This window comes from Thunnus thynnus, chromosome 20 (genome assembly GCF_963924715.1).
Source record: "Thunnus thynnus chromosome 20, fThuThy2.1, whole genome shotgun sequence".
Taxonomy (NCBI): domain Eukaryota; kingdom Metazoa; phylum Chordata; class Actinopteri; order Scombriformes; family Scombridae; genus Thunnus; species Thunnus thynnus.
In genome coordinates, this window is record NC_089536.1 from 17862029 (window position 1) to 17878963 (window position 16935).

The 16935-nt window shown below is 42.6% G+C and overlaps 1 protein-coding gene across 9 annotated transcripts in view; it reads left to right on the forward strand.

Annotated features, from left to right (window-relative positions):
• raraa (retinoic acid receptor, alpha a) overlaps positions 1 to 16935 on the forward strand; it is a 149324-nt gene that overhangs the window by 49256 nt on the left and 83133 nt on the right. The window lies entirely within an intron of this gene.

The window sequence follows — 16935 nt, forward strand, 5'->3', positions numbered from 1 at the left end:
ATGTGAGACTGACAGCGGCTGCTATTAGGGGCCTTCAGATGGTTTCCACTCCCCTGTATGCGGAGCTGATTCATCCCAGTGGCAGCAGTGCATTAAGATATAACAGCTTCACTCCCAGGTGTCACTCACCCCTTAAGACAGGGACCTACATCATAATTTTACATTTCCTATTAACTCCTATTGTCTACGCTCAACCACGATGGTCTATTAAAGGGATAGGTGCGGCCGTTACTGTCTCATTCTCACGTGTCACTCAACTCTTCCTATATGTCATTATTTCATGTAATCCCATTGTCTGTTAATTGAAATACCACAGACAATGTCTATATGGTCCATTAAAGGGACAGCAGCCTTGTTCCAACGTGTCACCGCTGCTTTAGCTGCTAGCTCATTAATTTTCATAGTCTATGTTTGACTTAAACATGCACGGGGAGGCGGGGCTGAGAAGAAGAGAAAAATACCATCAAGAGGAAATGCACACCGGCATGTTGAAGTCTCAGCCAAACCATCGAAACCTCATTTACATTTTAATTCAAAGACATTAAGCAGATGCTCTTATCAGGTGCAGGTTGATGTTTAGTGTCTTGCTCAAGGACGCTTAGGTGAGCGGGGTTGCACGGTTAAATAAAAACAATCAGATGTGTCATTTTCATGGTTAATAGTCGCATTTTATTTTTAGTTCGTGTGAAATCCAACTGTAGTGTTTTAAGTGAGTCTATTATATCTAATGGATGACAACACACATATACTCCAGTGATCAGAATTGGCAGGAAGCCTTGGTGGGAAAGAGAGAAAACTACAGTGCAAATGCAAAGTAGTAGCAGAGTGTCAAGTTAAAACACTAGAAAGGAAAAAATCTTTTCTCTAGTCTTAATGTAAAGGCATTATTTAATATCTTAAAAGCGGATTTTTATTGGTCATTTAGAGAAGAGAACAAATTCTACGCAAAAGTTAGTCTTAGAAATGTAGCTGTAGCAAATTACCATTGCTAAGTATCATGATAAGCACGACCAGCGCCTGGGTCCATATGAAGAGTGATGATGTTGTTGACTCACTGTCGGCCAAATGCCAATCAATCAATTAACCAATCAATAGTCATCTGGTGAGCGCCTAAGGACACAGGGGAAAATCTCCCAGAAACACTTGAATCAATTACTTTTCGCCTCAGCCGCAGACTCACACGCAGGTGCGCGGACCTTGTATAAACACACATACACACTTGATCATTGATTTATACATACTGTATGCAGGCTTACGTGTTGAAGTCACTGCCTCCTCCTCTTCCACATGCCCAAACTCTTAAGGCATCAGATTGCAGCGCCATGGGAAAAAAGAAAAATTAGTAAATTCTGTCTTTTCTCTCATTCCTCATCCCTCACTCCCTTTCCTCCTCCTCCTCCTCGTCCCCCTCCTCTTCCTCCCCTCTCTCTCCTAATGGAAAGCAGCATTCCCTGGCTGCCGTCAGCAGCTATAGCTGGCTACACTATAGCAGAGTTAATAGATAGGCCTGGCAGCTTATGGAGCCCATGCATTTTTAAATGTGAGTTTTATGACTCCTGGAGAGCAGGCAAGGGAAGAGAAGGAGGGATATGCTTGATATTTGTTCCTTAAGTGTGTCTGTACAGGAGAGGGAGAGAATATGGAGGGCAGAGGCAGTGGAGTGGATGAGTATCACAATGTTGCTCTTGTTTGCTTTCTCTCTATTTTTCTCTGGGGAGGTTGTTTTTCAAAGTTTTTTCCCTTGATCTCCTTTTTTTTTTTTTTTTTTTTTTAATCTTTACCACCATCTCTCGCACTCTCTCATTCTCTCGCTTGCTCGCTTAATTAGAAATGAAGTTAGTACACAGACACAGTCATTCTGGTCATGAACCCTGTTATTAGGCAGGATGTACATATTTGTAAGCTTAATCCAGCGGTTTGAACATTTGAACATTGTTTTCGCATGCTTCCAGCTGTCAGATGGATTTATATATATATATATATATATATATATATATATATATATATATATATATACAGTAGGGTCCATATATATAATATAATATAATGTATAATAGAGAAAGAGTGAGTGTGTGTGTCTAATGTTCTTAATCTCACAGCTTTGGTATTTCTGCGATGACCTTTGGGCATTGTCAGGCAAATCAGTCTTATGCACGCACACAGCGTATGTTAGCTTATGCGTGTATGTCCTAGAGAGGTCATAGCATGTTGACCACCCCCGCCCCCCTCCGTAGTACTCATCTGTGTCTGCCCTGACCCAGAAACCCTTGACGCCACTCCGCTGTTTCATATACACATCCAAAGACCACTGCTGATACAAAACACTGCTGCCGGGCTTTTAACATGTACTAAGAGAAGCAACCACATTACACCAGTCCTTGCTGCCCTTCACTGTGAGTTTTAGAAATTGATTTTAAGACTTTACTGCTTGTTTTTAAAACCTTGAGTGGTCAGGCTCCTGCCTATATCTGTGATCTGCTAACTCCCTATGAGCCTGATCGCTGCTTGAGATCCATCAGCAGGAACATATCACTGCTTCCAAAATCCTGACTTGTCACTAAAGGTGACTGGGTCTTTGCTGTTTGGGCCCCTCAGATGTGGAACCCAGTGCTGGGAGATCTCATGCAGGCAAACTCAGTGTCCTCTTTTAAATCTCTTCTTAAGACTCACTTTTATCAATGGCTTTTTCTTAACTGATGGTATTTGTTGTAAGTATTTAAATTATTTTATCCCATGTTTTGGCTCTTATTTACTTGTATTATCTGTTTTCTTATTGGAAATCACTTGGTAACTTTGTTTTTGAAAGGTGCTATATAAATAAAGTTATTATTATATAAACACAGATGCACATGAATACACACACACCGCGGCAGGCAGCGCTCGAAGTGATGTCACTGTGCCCTACATACTGCTCCTGTTGGCCTGCTTGTCTAGCTGATGGCACCAGTGGTGAGCCAATGGAAATATGCATTCTCCCTCCGGGGGGGGGGGGGATGACATGCAGCGTGAAGCGCAGTTCACTCAGGGGCGTTAAATGCAGACGCTACCACAAAGGCCAGCAGCTCCGGGTGATGCTGTCATCCGACATGTGGCCACACTGGTGGGTAGCTGATGGTCACACACTGACATGGAAGTTTCATGCCATATTGATATGTGGGGAGACACATGACTGACTGCTATATTGCTGCTTTCTGCTGATACTAGTGTGTTTTACGGTTGACATGTTGACAAAGAAAATAGATTTACTGCTCACTAAAGTCTGCAAATGCAAATAAGCAGTAGGTTCTTAGCACTAAAGCTTTGACCCTTAAAGTTTACAACGTTGGTGTTTATTCTATGATAACATTCATTGTCAGTGCGTTGGATAAAGGCTTAAAGGGTAAAAATGTAGCCTATCTGAGGTTCATGAGGTATATACAAAGGTTTTAATGACTATACATTACCACTGTGCTGATGAATAGGAAGTATCAGTCCTGGTAGCTATTGTTGTTGAAGTGGATATTCAGTAGAATTGTTGTATGTTATTCTTCTCCCAAGGACACTGAAGCAATGACCGAAGTCTATTGCAACCACATAATGGCATCATAATTGATCAGGACCTGATGTTTTATAGTGATTCTTTTAGTGAAGGGGAAACAAGAGTTTACAGCCAAATGACATTGTGCAAGTGACAAATTTGAACTTCAGTATTCTGAAATTGTGTAACATGTTGGCAATCAGCTGCACAGAACAGTGTGAAATTTTGCTCTAAAAGTACTGTGAGAACAACAAAGTGTAGTTGTGGTGAATCTGGTCCCTCACTGCTGTTTGTGGTTTTTTGTTTTGAGAAATATACGTACAAAAGAATTTTATTTGTTATGAGGAGGATGGAGGAGTCATAAATTGTGATTTGTTTGAAGATGTATTGAGGTGGGATTTTTTTGTTTTTTTTTTAAACAAACATGTCGACTGCAGCTCTAAGCTCTTAACAGTGTGAAGGCCATGCTGGGACAAATGGGCCACATAGGTATCTGTCCTTGGCCCATATAGAGCCTCTGGTTTGGTAATGTGATATAAGATGTGTTATCTCTGGTCTTCCTTCATGCAGTGGAGCCTTTTTGTCATTGTGACACCGCCAGCGTCAAGAACAAAATAAACCTTGTGAATATGCAGATACACACACACACACACACACACACACAGGTATAAACACACTACGATAGATCATTCAAGTAATTGAATTTAGCCTTCTGTAAGCAAGACGTTAACAAGCCCTCTGGAAATACAGTGACATTTAGGCTGGTGAGTCAAACCGGCTTTTCGCTTCTCACACACAAACACACACACACACACACACACACACACAATGCTTAATGCTAGCACACTCACACTTCCACCATTGTGGCTGCAGCGCACACAAACTCATGTGTAAACACACTCATATAAAACATATACTATACAGTATATACATGTGCATACAGACACTAATGCACTTCAAAGAATTTGTTTTGTTTACACCACAATAAACCTTTAGTTGTCCTTGGTTTTGAATTATAACATCTTCCTTTAATGCCAGTACTATTTGTTTCTATATATTTTTAAAAATACTGGTATTGTCAGTAGGGCTGCCTGTAGGAAACGCAGACTGTCCCTTTTTAAGAGGGCACACCCGCAGATCTTGTTTGATCCTCCAGCGGGTGAGTGGCGGCATAAACAGGAAGGGGCCCTGCCCTTTAGTGCGTCATTCGCTCTCGTGTCATTGGATCTTCTGTGTTGAAATGTGCTGAAGTGTTTCGCATAACATTGTTAGCCCGACATCCTGGATAGGTACACGAAGGTGACACAACCTTATAGGCGGGCACACACACACAAACACACACACACACACACACACACACACACACACACGTACAGCTGATTAGTGTGTGTTTGCGGGAGGAAAAATGAAACATCCTCTTGAGCCAGCTGTGGTCTGTTCCCTTATGAGAATAGAGTGTGATGTAAATGTCTCAGCAAAGGTGCGCGTGTCTGTGTGCACACGCGCCTGTGTTTATGCATATGGAATATGACAGCTCAAGTGTTTTGACTATAGATATTCTGTATGTGTGCGTGTGTGTGTATGTGTGTGTGTGTGTGTGTGTCAGCGGGTGGGGGTGTTGAGTCTGTTGGAGTCCTGCTCAGAAATATGGACTTAATTTGTGCCGGGCCTCTCCTGCTAACTGGAACAGGGTTGGAAGTAGAGTGAAGGAGCCACCCCACTCCCACACACATAAACACACATACACACACACACACACACGTACACACACACGCACACACATGCACAAGCTAATGAATGTGCGTAGAGTTTGGACACACTTAGCTCCCCTCCCTTGTACAAAACAGTGTATTGTATTGTTACCAACCAGTAATGAACTGGACTCTCTACTTCTACAATTATTACTAACTCAGTCTTTCATTTATAAATGACCTTTGCTTCCTTTTTACTTTGAATGGGATATATTTAATTTTAAGATTTACATAAACATTATTCACAAAGATGGCCTTTCATTTTGCATGCTGTATGGCTGTTCTGTATTGAGTGCTGCCCTTACTTCTTTCATACACAAAATCTTTACCTTCCAAGGTTGTGGGTGATGTTCTGCAACTGTAGCTCTACGCATGTCACAGCTAACCAGGCTTCAACGTAATTAAAAGCGATTGCTGCAGTTTTGAGACTGACAGTACAGACAACCTTATAAAATGTTTTTATTCACTTAAATCACCCTTTTGATTAATTGCTATTTTTAAGCAAAATACAAAAAAAAAAACTTAACATGAATGTGAATATTTACTGGTTTTCTCAGTCCTCTATGATTATAAACAGAATAAATTTATGTTTGGGGTTGTTGGTTAAACAAAACAAGTAATTCATAGACCAAATGCTTAATCAAGAAAATAATTGACAAATGAATGAATTAATGAGATGAAAATACTTGTTTGTTGCAGCCCTTCATAATAGGAGACCATGTCTTATGCAGGCTGTTGTCACATTATCACATTGAGGAAGTTATTGAAAAATATTGCATAATTTGTGCGGTATTTGATTCTATCAGCTTCTTCTCCTACATCGGCTCCTTCCCCTCAAAGCGAACGTGAATCGTTTTACTTTGATACTATGAATAGTAGTTCCTGGGCCTTACGGTTTTGTCAAGTAACATTTTAAAGGGCGTAAGTGAAAAGAGCTGAGGAAAAGGAGGTGAGGCAACGAGGGATTGTCAGGACAGTACCAGAGGGGCTGAATGAGGCAGGACTGAACGAGTGGAAGTAGTGCGCGACTGTTGGGAAAGAATAACATGCACTACAGACCCCAGACCGCAGGAGGCATGACTCCCTCACCACGAGGAAACCTCAGGGCTTTCTGCTCCATGTTCTGTTTGCTTTACTCTCACTCTTCTCCTCATTTACTCCCCCTGCACCTTCTGTGTGCTCTTCTTCTCCCTTCAGACTTAGTGTTGCCATATATTGTTGCCATATTTCTTATTCCTCACTGTATTATTTCCTTAAGATTTTTTTTTTGCCTCCTCCTCTCCCAGCACATTTCTCCATCTGTATCTGCTTGCTTCCTATACCTCCTCCCCCCCACCCCCCCACCCCCCCACCCTCCCCACCAGTCCAGAGCACATTTAGCCTTTGACTCCTTCTCTGAGATGGCTTGTTTTCCCCCCCTCTCCCCGCCCCACCCCTCTATCTTGGCTCCCTTCCCTCTTTTCTTCCCAGCTCTCTCCCTCTCACCTCTCCACTCTCTTCATATTTCATATTAAGCAATCCTTTCCATGGAGCCAGCTGTGTAAACAATATGGACCGGCCCTCCATGTTTTCTCAGAACCAGAGAAAAATGCAGGAAAAACCTGGACACAAGGAGCTCGCCGCACGTCGTCCCCGCCGATGATCTATGGCCCTTTGTCTCTTCGACCTCCTTTGAGCGCGAGTGGGACTTTCTGGGCAGAGTGTTGGTTTTTGTGTTTGTGTGAGGCTGAGTGTTAAGCGTACCGGACACTGTGTTTATGTGGATGCGGGAGCTCTCTGTTACCATAGCCTCCTGCAAATATTGACCGAGCTGCATAGCTACAGTGAGTAGCTCGAAAGCAAACGCAGCATGTCATGCTCTGCCAGATATGCTTGCAGTTTTGTCACCAGATGCATTCTTACCGGAAATCATTTGGCTTGCTTAATACCTAATCTTCACAAAAACACTCCCACACTTCCCCTGATTCCTTTTATACTGATAAAGAGAAAGTAATCTCACCCATGTATCACACAGCTGACCCATATTAACCTGAAGCACAGTCCCATGCTGCTTTTCTATCTATAGGTCTGTAATCTGTTTACCTACACTGTTGCAGCCTATTTTTACACAGACGTTCCTAGAAGCTTCTGGTTTTCTTGGGATTTAACTGTCCTCATCTGATACTCTTCATTTAAGAGGGGGGTTGGCGGCTGACTTTGGTTTAGATTCAACTTTATTGTTATTCTACAGAGTACGGGTACAAAGCCAATGAAATGCAGCTAGCATCCAACCACAAGTGCAAAAATACAGTATTATTTACAGATGAGTGCAGGAAAGTAAGTGCTATAACATATTTGATGCTTTAGCTTCCAATATTTACAGTGATGGAAAATGGAGAGTTAAAATATACAAATATAAATGTAAATATTTTAAATACATATATACAGAGAAGAAGTGTACAGAGTTAGAGAATAGGTTGTATGTACTGTATGAACAGCACATGTACTTTTGGTTAAGTATGTAGAGTATAAACAACATATGCAGAGTTGGTTATATGTACAGTAACATTATTTGAACAGCGTAGGGGCTCAGACTGTGCAAAATATGAATAGTGCAAATGACATGTTCATTAAAGTACTGTTAACAGTGCAGTGATGAGTGCAGTGATGGTGGTGTGGAGTTCAGCAGGTTCACAGCTCTTTGTTAGCCTATTTGTGTGTGACCCTGTAATGCCTGCTGGACGGGAGGAGGGCGAAAAGTCCATGGTAAGGATGAGAGACATCCTTGATGATGTTTCTCACTCTGCCCGTGTGGCGCTTGTGATAAATATTCTTGATGGTGGGTAACTGGGTGCTGGTGATGCGTCGGGCAGTTTTCACCACCCACCGGAGTGCTTTACGGTCTAGTGTGGAGCAGTTGCCCTACCACACTGAGATGCAGTTTGTGAGTATGCTCTCAATGGTACAGCGGTAGAAGTCCCTCAGTATCCTGGGACACAGGTGAGCTTTCTCAAGGCTCCGTAGGAAATAAAGGCGCTGTTGTGCATTTTTGACAAGGGTGGAGGAGTTTAGGCACCAGGTGAGATCATTGGAGATGTGGATGCCAAGGAACTTGAAGCTTGACACGCTCCACTACAGCTACATTGATGTAGATGGGGGTGTTTGCATGGCTCCCAGACTGCCTGAAATCTATGATGATCTCTTTGGTCTTCTGGGTGTGCCAGGTTGTTGTCATCATGTAGCCAGGTGGTGAACCCTATCCCTGTAGTCTGTCCCGTCATCCCTTCTGATCAGATCTACCACCGTGGTGTCATCTGTGAACTTGACCATGATGTTTGAGTCATAGACAGGAATGCAGTCATGGGTGAACAGGCAGTACAGAAGGACAGAGGGCTTAGCAGCACGCAACCTTATGGCACGCCGGTATTCAGGGTGATAGTGGAGGAGGAGAGGTTGTCTAACTTAACAGACTGGGGTCTGTTAGTCAGAGAGTCCATAGCCCACTTACAGAGGGATGTGCTGAAGCTGGCTAAGCTTGGAGATCAGCTTGGAGGGGATCACAGTGTTAATTGCTGAACTGAAGTCAATGAACAGCATTATGACGTACAAGTTGGGACTGTCCAGGTGGGTCAGGGGAGAATGGGGCGCCATGAAGATAACATCCTCTGTTGACCAGTTGCAACTGTAGGCAAACTGGTGCGGGTCCATTGTAGCATTGTAGTACTTGTCAGTGATGGAGATGAATGCGACAGGATGGAAGTCATTCAGGGCCTTAGCAGTGGGGTGTTTTGGCACTGGTACGATGGAGGCAGTCTTGAAACTTGTGGGGACAACTGCCTGGGCCAGGGACAGATTGAAAATGTCCATAAAGACCCCGGCCAGCTGCTCTGCACAGGCTCTAAGCACGCAGCCAGGTATTCCATCAGGGCCAGCTACCTTTTGTGCATTCACCTTGCTCAGGGTGGATCAAACATCCGATGCGGAGAGTCTGAGAAGATGCTTATCGGGTGGTAGATCTGCTTTGAGGATGGCCTCCTTATTTCCCTGGTCAAAGCAAGCATAGAACAAGTTGAGCTCGTCAGGGAGGGAGGCATAGGTTTTATAGACTTTGGTTGGCACAGTTAGTATGTGAGAGTGTGCGTCTGTGTGTGGGTGTGCATCTGTCAGGGTTTGGCTGTGCATGCGTGTGTTTATGGGTCTATATGCGTGCATGCATGCAGTTGGGCAGATGGTCCAGTTCTGCACGGACAGCCACAGTAGCGCTCATTTTATGTGAAGGAAGCAAACTACCATCTTGCCTTGACACACACACACACACACACACACACACGCACAGCTCATCCCTGGGTTTATTTTTTGCAGGTGCAGTGCTTGCTGGCATTTGAGATAATTAAAGGCTGACCTTTCTGAGGTGAGGCAGAAATGTCACCCAGCCTGCTTCGCTGACAAGTGGATTCACCCCACAGGGGGCCTTGGCAAAACGGCTGAGGATTCTCACCGCCCTGGATGTGCACTTAGCACCCTTTAGCCTTCTTGCGCCACACTTTCTGGCTGTCATCGAGAAGTAGCTCCCACCTCATGCTCTCTCACCCACAATGCCACAGTCCTGCTATGATTCCGGCCATCTCGAAGCCACACGCGGAAAGAGCGCTGAGGTGGAAGAGCTGTCGGGGTCAGATAGTTTAGAGGAGCACTTGTTTGACATTCTACTTATATAAAAGCAGCAGAGTAAGGGAATAAAAAAAGTTATTAAACATACAGGGTAATCTCTGCTTCATAATAATCCTCTGCAGATAAGGTGCAATGCAGCAGCTATTTTAGTTTCTTAAGATACCGGTTTTTGTTATTAACTTGTTGCTTTAAGCCTTTGCAAAATGCTAGAATAGGTGATTTACAGTAAGGCTGTAGCAGTTTAGTTTGGTGGTTTGGGCAGAACTAATTTAATTCTCCACTCACCAGACTCAGTGACTGTACTTCAGTTACTGTATCACAGCTTTTGTGAGGAAAAGCCTCTCCATTTGCATTTGTTAGGAAAAGCCTCTCTATTTGCATTTGCTGTTAGTGTGTACATCTCTGTGGTCAGCTCATGTATCAGATCATATGTCATCACACTTTTGTGTCATTTTAGCCTTTGCAATAGATATTTGAAACTGTTTTTGAATAGAGGAAGGACAGGGAGAGAGAATATGATTATGATTCAATGTTGTGGTTATGGTTTGGTTTACACAGAACACCAGGACAACTACCCCGGATCTTAATTTGGTAAAAACAAACAAAACTTTTTATATATTTTAAATGATCAAAGTACTCCAGGCTTCTCACAAGCCTAGCATGACTTCTGCCCTAAATAATTCACACCTTATAGCTGAAGTAATGTGCCTCCATACATATGGTCTACTTTTTATGCAAAACTCATCCCATCTGAGCCTGTAATGTACAGTAAATGCGGTGCACTGTATGAAACTCCCTCAGGGCAATAAGATGACATGCAAATGTGATTCAGGACATGACTTGGGCACACCTCAATAAACACGCACACACACACAGACACATATACACAAATACATACATACAGGCAGCACGCGTGACTGCACACACCACCTAGTAGCTCCGACACCTGTTGATGTACACACGTGTTTATCTGATACATGTTTATCTGATACATGATCACTGCACACCCAACTACACACACACACATGCTCTTTAAGTGTGCAGCATAAGTGTGCACATTCACTCCCGCATTTTCACGTCTCTCACCTCTGACGTATATATCCACCCACGCTGCTGTCCTCATAAAAATTTCAATGCATCATGCTTGAGAAACTTCCATTACGGGTACCTCCCTCTGCAAAGCCAAACAGGCTGGAGTCGGAGCACATTCTGTGCCGTTTAAGACCGACATCCACTCTGAGCTGGCAGCCTGTAGCTTTCCCTGTAGAGAGGTTTTTGAACAAATCCTTGCAGGTTTAATGTTTAGGCCATTATAAGGAAATTCGAAGTCGTCTCTCTTAACCTTAAATGGTGAAATACTATGTCTTCATGGTGGAGATAAAAAAAAAGACAATTACATGTGTAAGTATATATTTGAAACAGCAAGTCTGTCATTTCAAAACAGCAGGTGCAACACTTATATTATTCAAAAGACATGCCCAGAGGAAAGGAGCAACATTCATGAAGTAGCAGGTGTCATATGACAACATGATAGCAATTGACTTGATACTGTGATTACTGTTCTTCAATATTTGTTACCTCAGGCTGTTGTGAGCTGAACTACACTACACTGAGCAATGCAACAATGATCAGTTCATTTTACCGCTTAGGTTTACACTTAAAATTGCAGAAGCAGTAATATTCCTTTAAAAAGAGTGCTGGTTATAGTAGTTAAAGATTCCCCCAGACATGTTTTAAGGCATAAAATACTCTGCTTGGAATAATAATTTGTGTCTGATATGTTTTTTTGCACAAAAAAGATCAATTAATTATATCTACTCCTTCTCCCTTATTGAAGAATCCAGAATCAATACAGTAAATAAATACTTTTCATCTCCAAAGTTTAACTGCTGGGAGTGAGATGTCTCCTACTTCACATTAAAGTCTATTCTCAGTGTATGAGAACCGCAAGCTTCAGGTTTCCATAAGTCGCATACTGAACTACGATTGGCTTCCAAACCAGTCGTGATGTCACAGATAATGCCCATACGTATATGCCTTAAACTCTAGTCTTAAAACGAGCACAGAGAAGCTTTCCCTCCTCAGCAGACGAATGAGAAAACAGCCTTCTAGCGTCAGACTCTACAGTTTGAAAGTCAAACATCCAACTGAAGAAATAACAAGCAGAACACATGTTAGAGTGAAGGGGGACTTATTCTTATTGGCAGCTAGCAGACTGGTGTTAGACAGAGCCACCCTAACATTAACATAACTATGTGGCTAATAAGTGTAGGGCTGCTGCCACTGACCACCAGCTGCTCTGGTCACTGAGATATGTAGCACTAGCAGCCGCAACATCATGGATAATTGTTCATCAGGAAAGATATAGATTATATATGTTGCTGTGTGTGTTTGTGTGTATATTATCATCTCAAGAATGTGCTGTTTTTCTAAGCCTTGACAGCAACCGGTGTGTGTTTTCCTCTCTGTCACTGACCTCTTTGAGCTTTGTACTCATCTGTGCACGTGTTGACCTGTGTGTGTGTGTACGTTCAAACATGCAAACGTCTGTCTATTTATGCACACACACACCAGAGCGTCTCTATATGTCATGCGTTGCATTTGCTATCCCCCGTGGCTCTGTTCGCTGCGTTCCCTGCCTGTCCACCCTGACCTCATGCTACCATTTGCTGCTTTTTCCGATTATTAATTCAACATTCGCTGTCACAACCAATTACACTCTCTCATGCCCCATGACCTGTGACCCTTCCTCCTTTCTGCCTGCTACATGCCAAACGCAAAGTTAAGACCAAGTGACCCAGATTGTTTATTTTTCCTCCCTACTGTAAGTGATCACATAACATTCCCTCAGGAGCCGCTCTTCATACACTACCTTCTCTATGTGCACTTATACGTATGTTAAAATGAGTTTGGCAGATATGGGCAAGCAATATAATGGTAAAAGAGACAGATAAGGCTACACAAATGGAGGCTGAAGAGGGATTGTTAGAAAATCTTTCAAAAGAAGTACATTAATGTCTTGATTCCAGGCCCCAGGGTCTTTACCCACTTCTATAGGCTGCACTATTGCATCACCGCTTAATCTCAGACCCCTGTCTACGCCTGTTCCTAGGCTAAAGCACCTTATGTTTCAGTTGTACAGCTGTAAGTGCGGTAAGCAAGTGTGTATGAGTAAATTTTTCATGTGTAACACCAGCATACGGAAAGTACACATTCCCGTTTGTTTGGCTCGTTTTTCCCTTCTGTGTTTTATCACCTTCAGCATTCGTACCCGCACGTGTTTATGCGAGACACGTCTTGATTCCAGCCTTGACATTATTCGAGCACGTCTCGACTACAATGAAGACCAACAACCGTACAACATTATGCACATAACCACTCCCCCTCTCTTCTTCTCCATATCAACGACCTTGCGTGTCAGCCGTATCATATAGAACACATACATCATATGACGGGACGTTCAAAGCACCTTAACAGAGAAATGGAGGAGAGATTAGTGTGTGTGTGTGTGTGTCTGCGTGAAGGAGTGTATGTGTGTGTGAAGAGATGGAGTCATAGAGAATTATGGATGTGTGTTCCTGTGTTTATATGTGCATATGCTATATGTGTGCATGCTCACGGCGTGTGTCTTTCTGTCGTCGTTGGAATGTCGCATGTTTACAATTGCGCGCACGCATCTCAGCCTCCTCTATCCAACGTCGGATCAGAGCAGACAGCTGTTAGTGAGAATTGTGATCGGTTTTGTGTACATCGACAGGAAGGAGGATGCGGAGTGCATGTCAGCAGCTTCGCCCAGCTTTGGGGTTGCGTGTGCAGTTTTCCCAGCAGATTATACAGGCCCTCACTGCCCTGCTTTCTCACATAATGGTGTGTGTTTATTCTCTGTGACTCTAAATGTGTATATATGTGTGTGTGTGTTTGATAGGGATTATACAGGTGCTCGGTTACGTCCTGTTTCTGTCCACACACTGTTGCGGTTAGTGAGCGGAGTGTCTGTATGTATGTATGTATATATGTGTGTATGCATGGATGAGTGCAAAATAGGACTACTGATTGTATAATGTGTTTGAAATGCTTCAGCTGCACTAGTCAGACATTGTTTACATGCATTATTGTTTTCACCAAACCCACATTTCCACAGAATGTTTGTCTGCTCTCGAGCCGCAGACAGTGAACCTCGTTTATGAAATGCTCCTATGCGGACACGTCATTTTTACTCATATATACGTTTAAATTAAGATTTTTCATCAGTGTTTTCTAATTTTCTTAAATCTTCAAAGGTAAGAAAAGAATTTGAACACAAATCCTTATTATGATTTGCGATTAATAGGGCATGATGGAACAAGTAAAACAAAATGATTGTAGGGAAAATACAACATATTTTGATTTGTAATTTTCAACATTACAAATGTTTGTTCCGGCATACTAGAAAAAAAATAATTCAGCTTCATACTAGATAGGCCATGTTATCAACTTTCCCTTGAATAGGATGCATTGTAGCACAGATGTCATTTGAATACCTAATGTTAGGGATGTTTTCTAGTGCTGGAAGCTCACTATCCAGTGAACTTCAGGCTACATGAAAGTCAAATGTCTCATTGTTTTGCATCCGATGCACGCGTTCATCTAGAGCTGTTTGTGAACGCCCCATTTCCGAACCCGCATGCTGACGGATGTTTTAAATCAAAAGACGTGAATAAAAACTTTGATTGGCTTTAGTTCTCATATTAGTAGCAAAATATAAAAACAAACCGGTTCTAGCAGTAGCCGCTTCTTTTGTAGTAAACAGCAATTTCCCTGTCTTTTTACTGCGGCATCAGTAAAAAGATTAGGTGTGGGTGCACCACAACAAAGTCGCTGCTGGTGTGAGTGCACAGCAGTGTGTGATGTGGCTTATCATTCAGAGTGGTCTCTTATGGTGGCCACACTAGATGTTATAACGATAATGGTGAAGAAAGTGGCCCATTTCCAGCCTGTGGCTTCTCCCGGTGTCCCGGTGAGTTGTAGCTCCTCATTGAAAGACCCAGTTCAGCGCCTGTGGCCTCTGGGTGTTACATTAAAATATATATGGCTTTACATCACTTCACTGTGTATTTTTGACAATGCTGATGCATTTTACATGATGGCACCAATGTGAAATGAGAGTATCCAGGCAGCGTTTCATAATGGTAATGGTTGTGTACTCCTCTGTGTTATAGAACTACAAGAAATATCTTCCAGCCAGTTGTGAGTATGTTACCTCACCTCTTAACTCTCTTTTGGTTTAATAGGTGGCGAGTCAGGAGAGAGAGGCTTTAAAAGCAAATAAAACTATATCCAACTCCCACGGGCTTTAAAAAAAAATGCTATTAAAGCTTTTGGCCTAATACAAGCGTAGCCTTAAGCCCACAAGCCCTGACCACCACACACACCAGCTCACCAGCTTGCGACAGGGTGACAAGAGAGCACTTTGACAACGATCAATAAAAATAAGGTGGTTAACAGAAGGCCAAGCCTGTAAAATCAGTTCTCTATCTGATTAAGAGACATGTCCGTGCTCTACATACTCCCACGGACACACATTCTTACTGTAGTTCGGTAACTCATTCTCAGTTATGAGTCATTTTACATGTAAGTATATCACAGCAGGTCTTTCACTGAGCCCCTATGGATCGACCGATAACAGCTCTCTGACAGTTACACAAAAGAATGTTGAGCTTATGGTTACGATGGAGCAACGCTCATGCAAAGACTCACACCACCGAGTGTGCATGTGGGAAAAAAACAAAAACCTGTCGAGAGGATGTTACGCAGATTTCAGTGTTACAACATTAAACAGAGGACAGTGACGGGAAAGGTGGACATGACAAATGTGATGCAACAGATTTCAAAGAACTGCATCACATGTGTGTACGTGCTAGACACCAGGAGGCCCTGCGTTGCTTTCGAAATACAGTTTGTGGTCTTATCTCCAGTGAGGTGTTGGGTGGGTGGGGGTGATTTGACAGCATCAATGTGATTCTGCACCCATGCAGACGAGCATATTCTAGTGTACAGATGGGTGACGAATTAAAGGAAAAAACATAAATTGTGTTTTTTTTTAAAAGTGTATAATGTATTCACCTTAGTTCAAATGTTACCGTATCCTTGCCATCATTTTCAATATGTCCACTACATGTAACACATACCGTCTTACTACTGCCTACCATCGTTTTCACATTAAAATGCACTTACTGTGAAGCACACGCAGGGAGTGATGAATATCAGCAGGAGCTTAACTCATCAAAATTAGCTCTCTGCAGCAAATAAACAGAGCAAAACAAAGAATATTGAAGTATTTATTTAAATTTAGTCACTCCACTTAAACCGGTCAGCAGTGTGGCATCCCTAGCCTTCACAGTCACCACATCTCAACCCAGTTTTGGATTTCGGGAACATCCTGTCACACATTGTTCTCCACCAACATCATCAAAACACCAAAATGAGGAAATGTCTTTTGGAAGAACGGTGGAGAATATGCACTGGAAGCTCGTGATGCTCCGACACTTTATGTCGGTTTTTCCTTTAGTTTGTCGACCATCTTTACCGTACACAGCTGCCACCAGCGTGCCCCCCCCCCTCACCTGTCATATCCTAATGCTTTATGTACACCATACAAGTGGGAACAGGCACACAAACATGTCTGACTTGACCCCTCTCACTTTACTGGAGTTCATCCATGATGTCCCGGTGTGATTCATGCCGGAGTGCCACATTCCTGAGCAACACTGTTCATGCAAAGACACATTCCTCCTGCTTTTTCAGTGTGCGTGTTCATGATTTTTTACTCTACTTTTACTGCTCTGCATTACATCCACTGACTCATAAAAGGGGTCATTATGGTTAAAAAAAAAAAAAAAAAAGTCACGCACGTGTTATGACAAGCTGTTTTTTGAAGAAATATCTTTCCTCTTTCTCTTTTTATATTGTGGTGCTGGTGTACCATTTTATGATAACTGTGTTCTCTGGTACATTCATGCTATCTGTGGTTGTAACAGG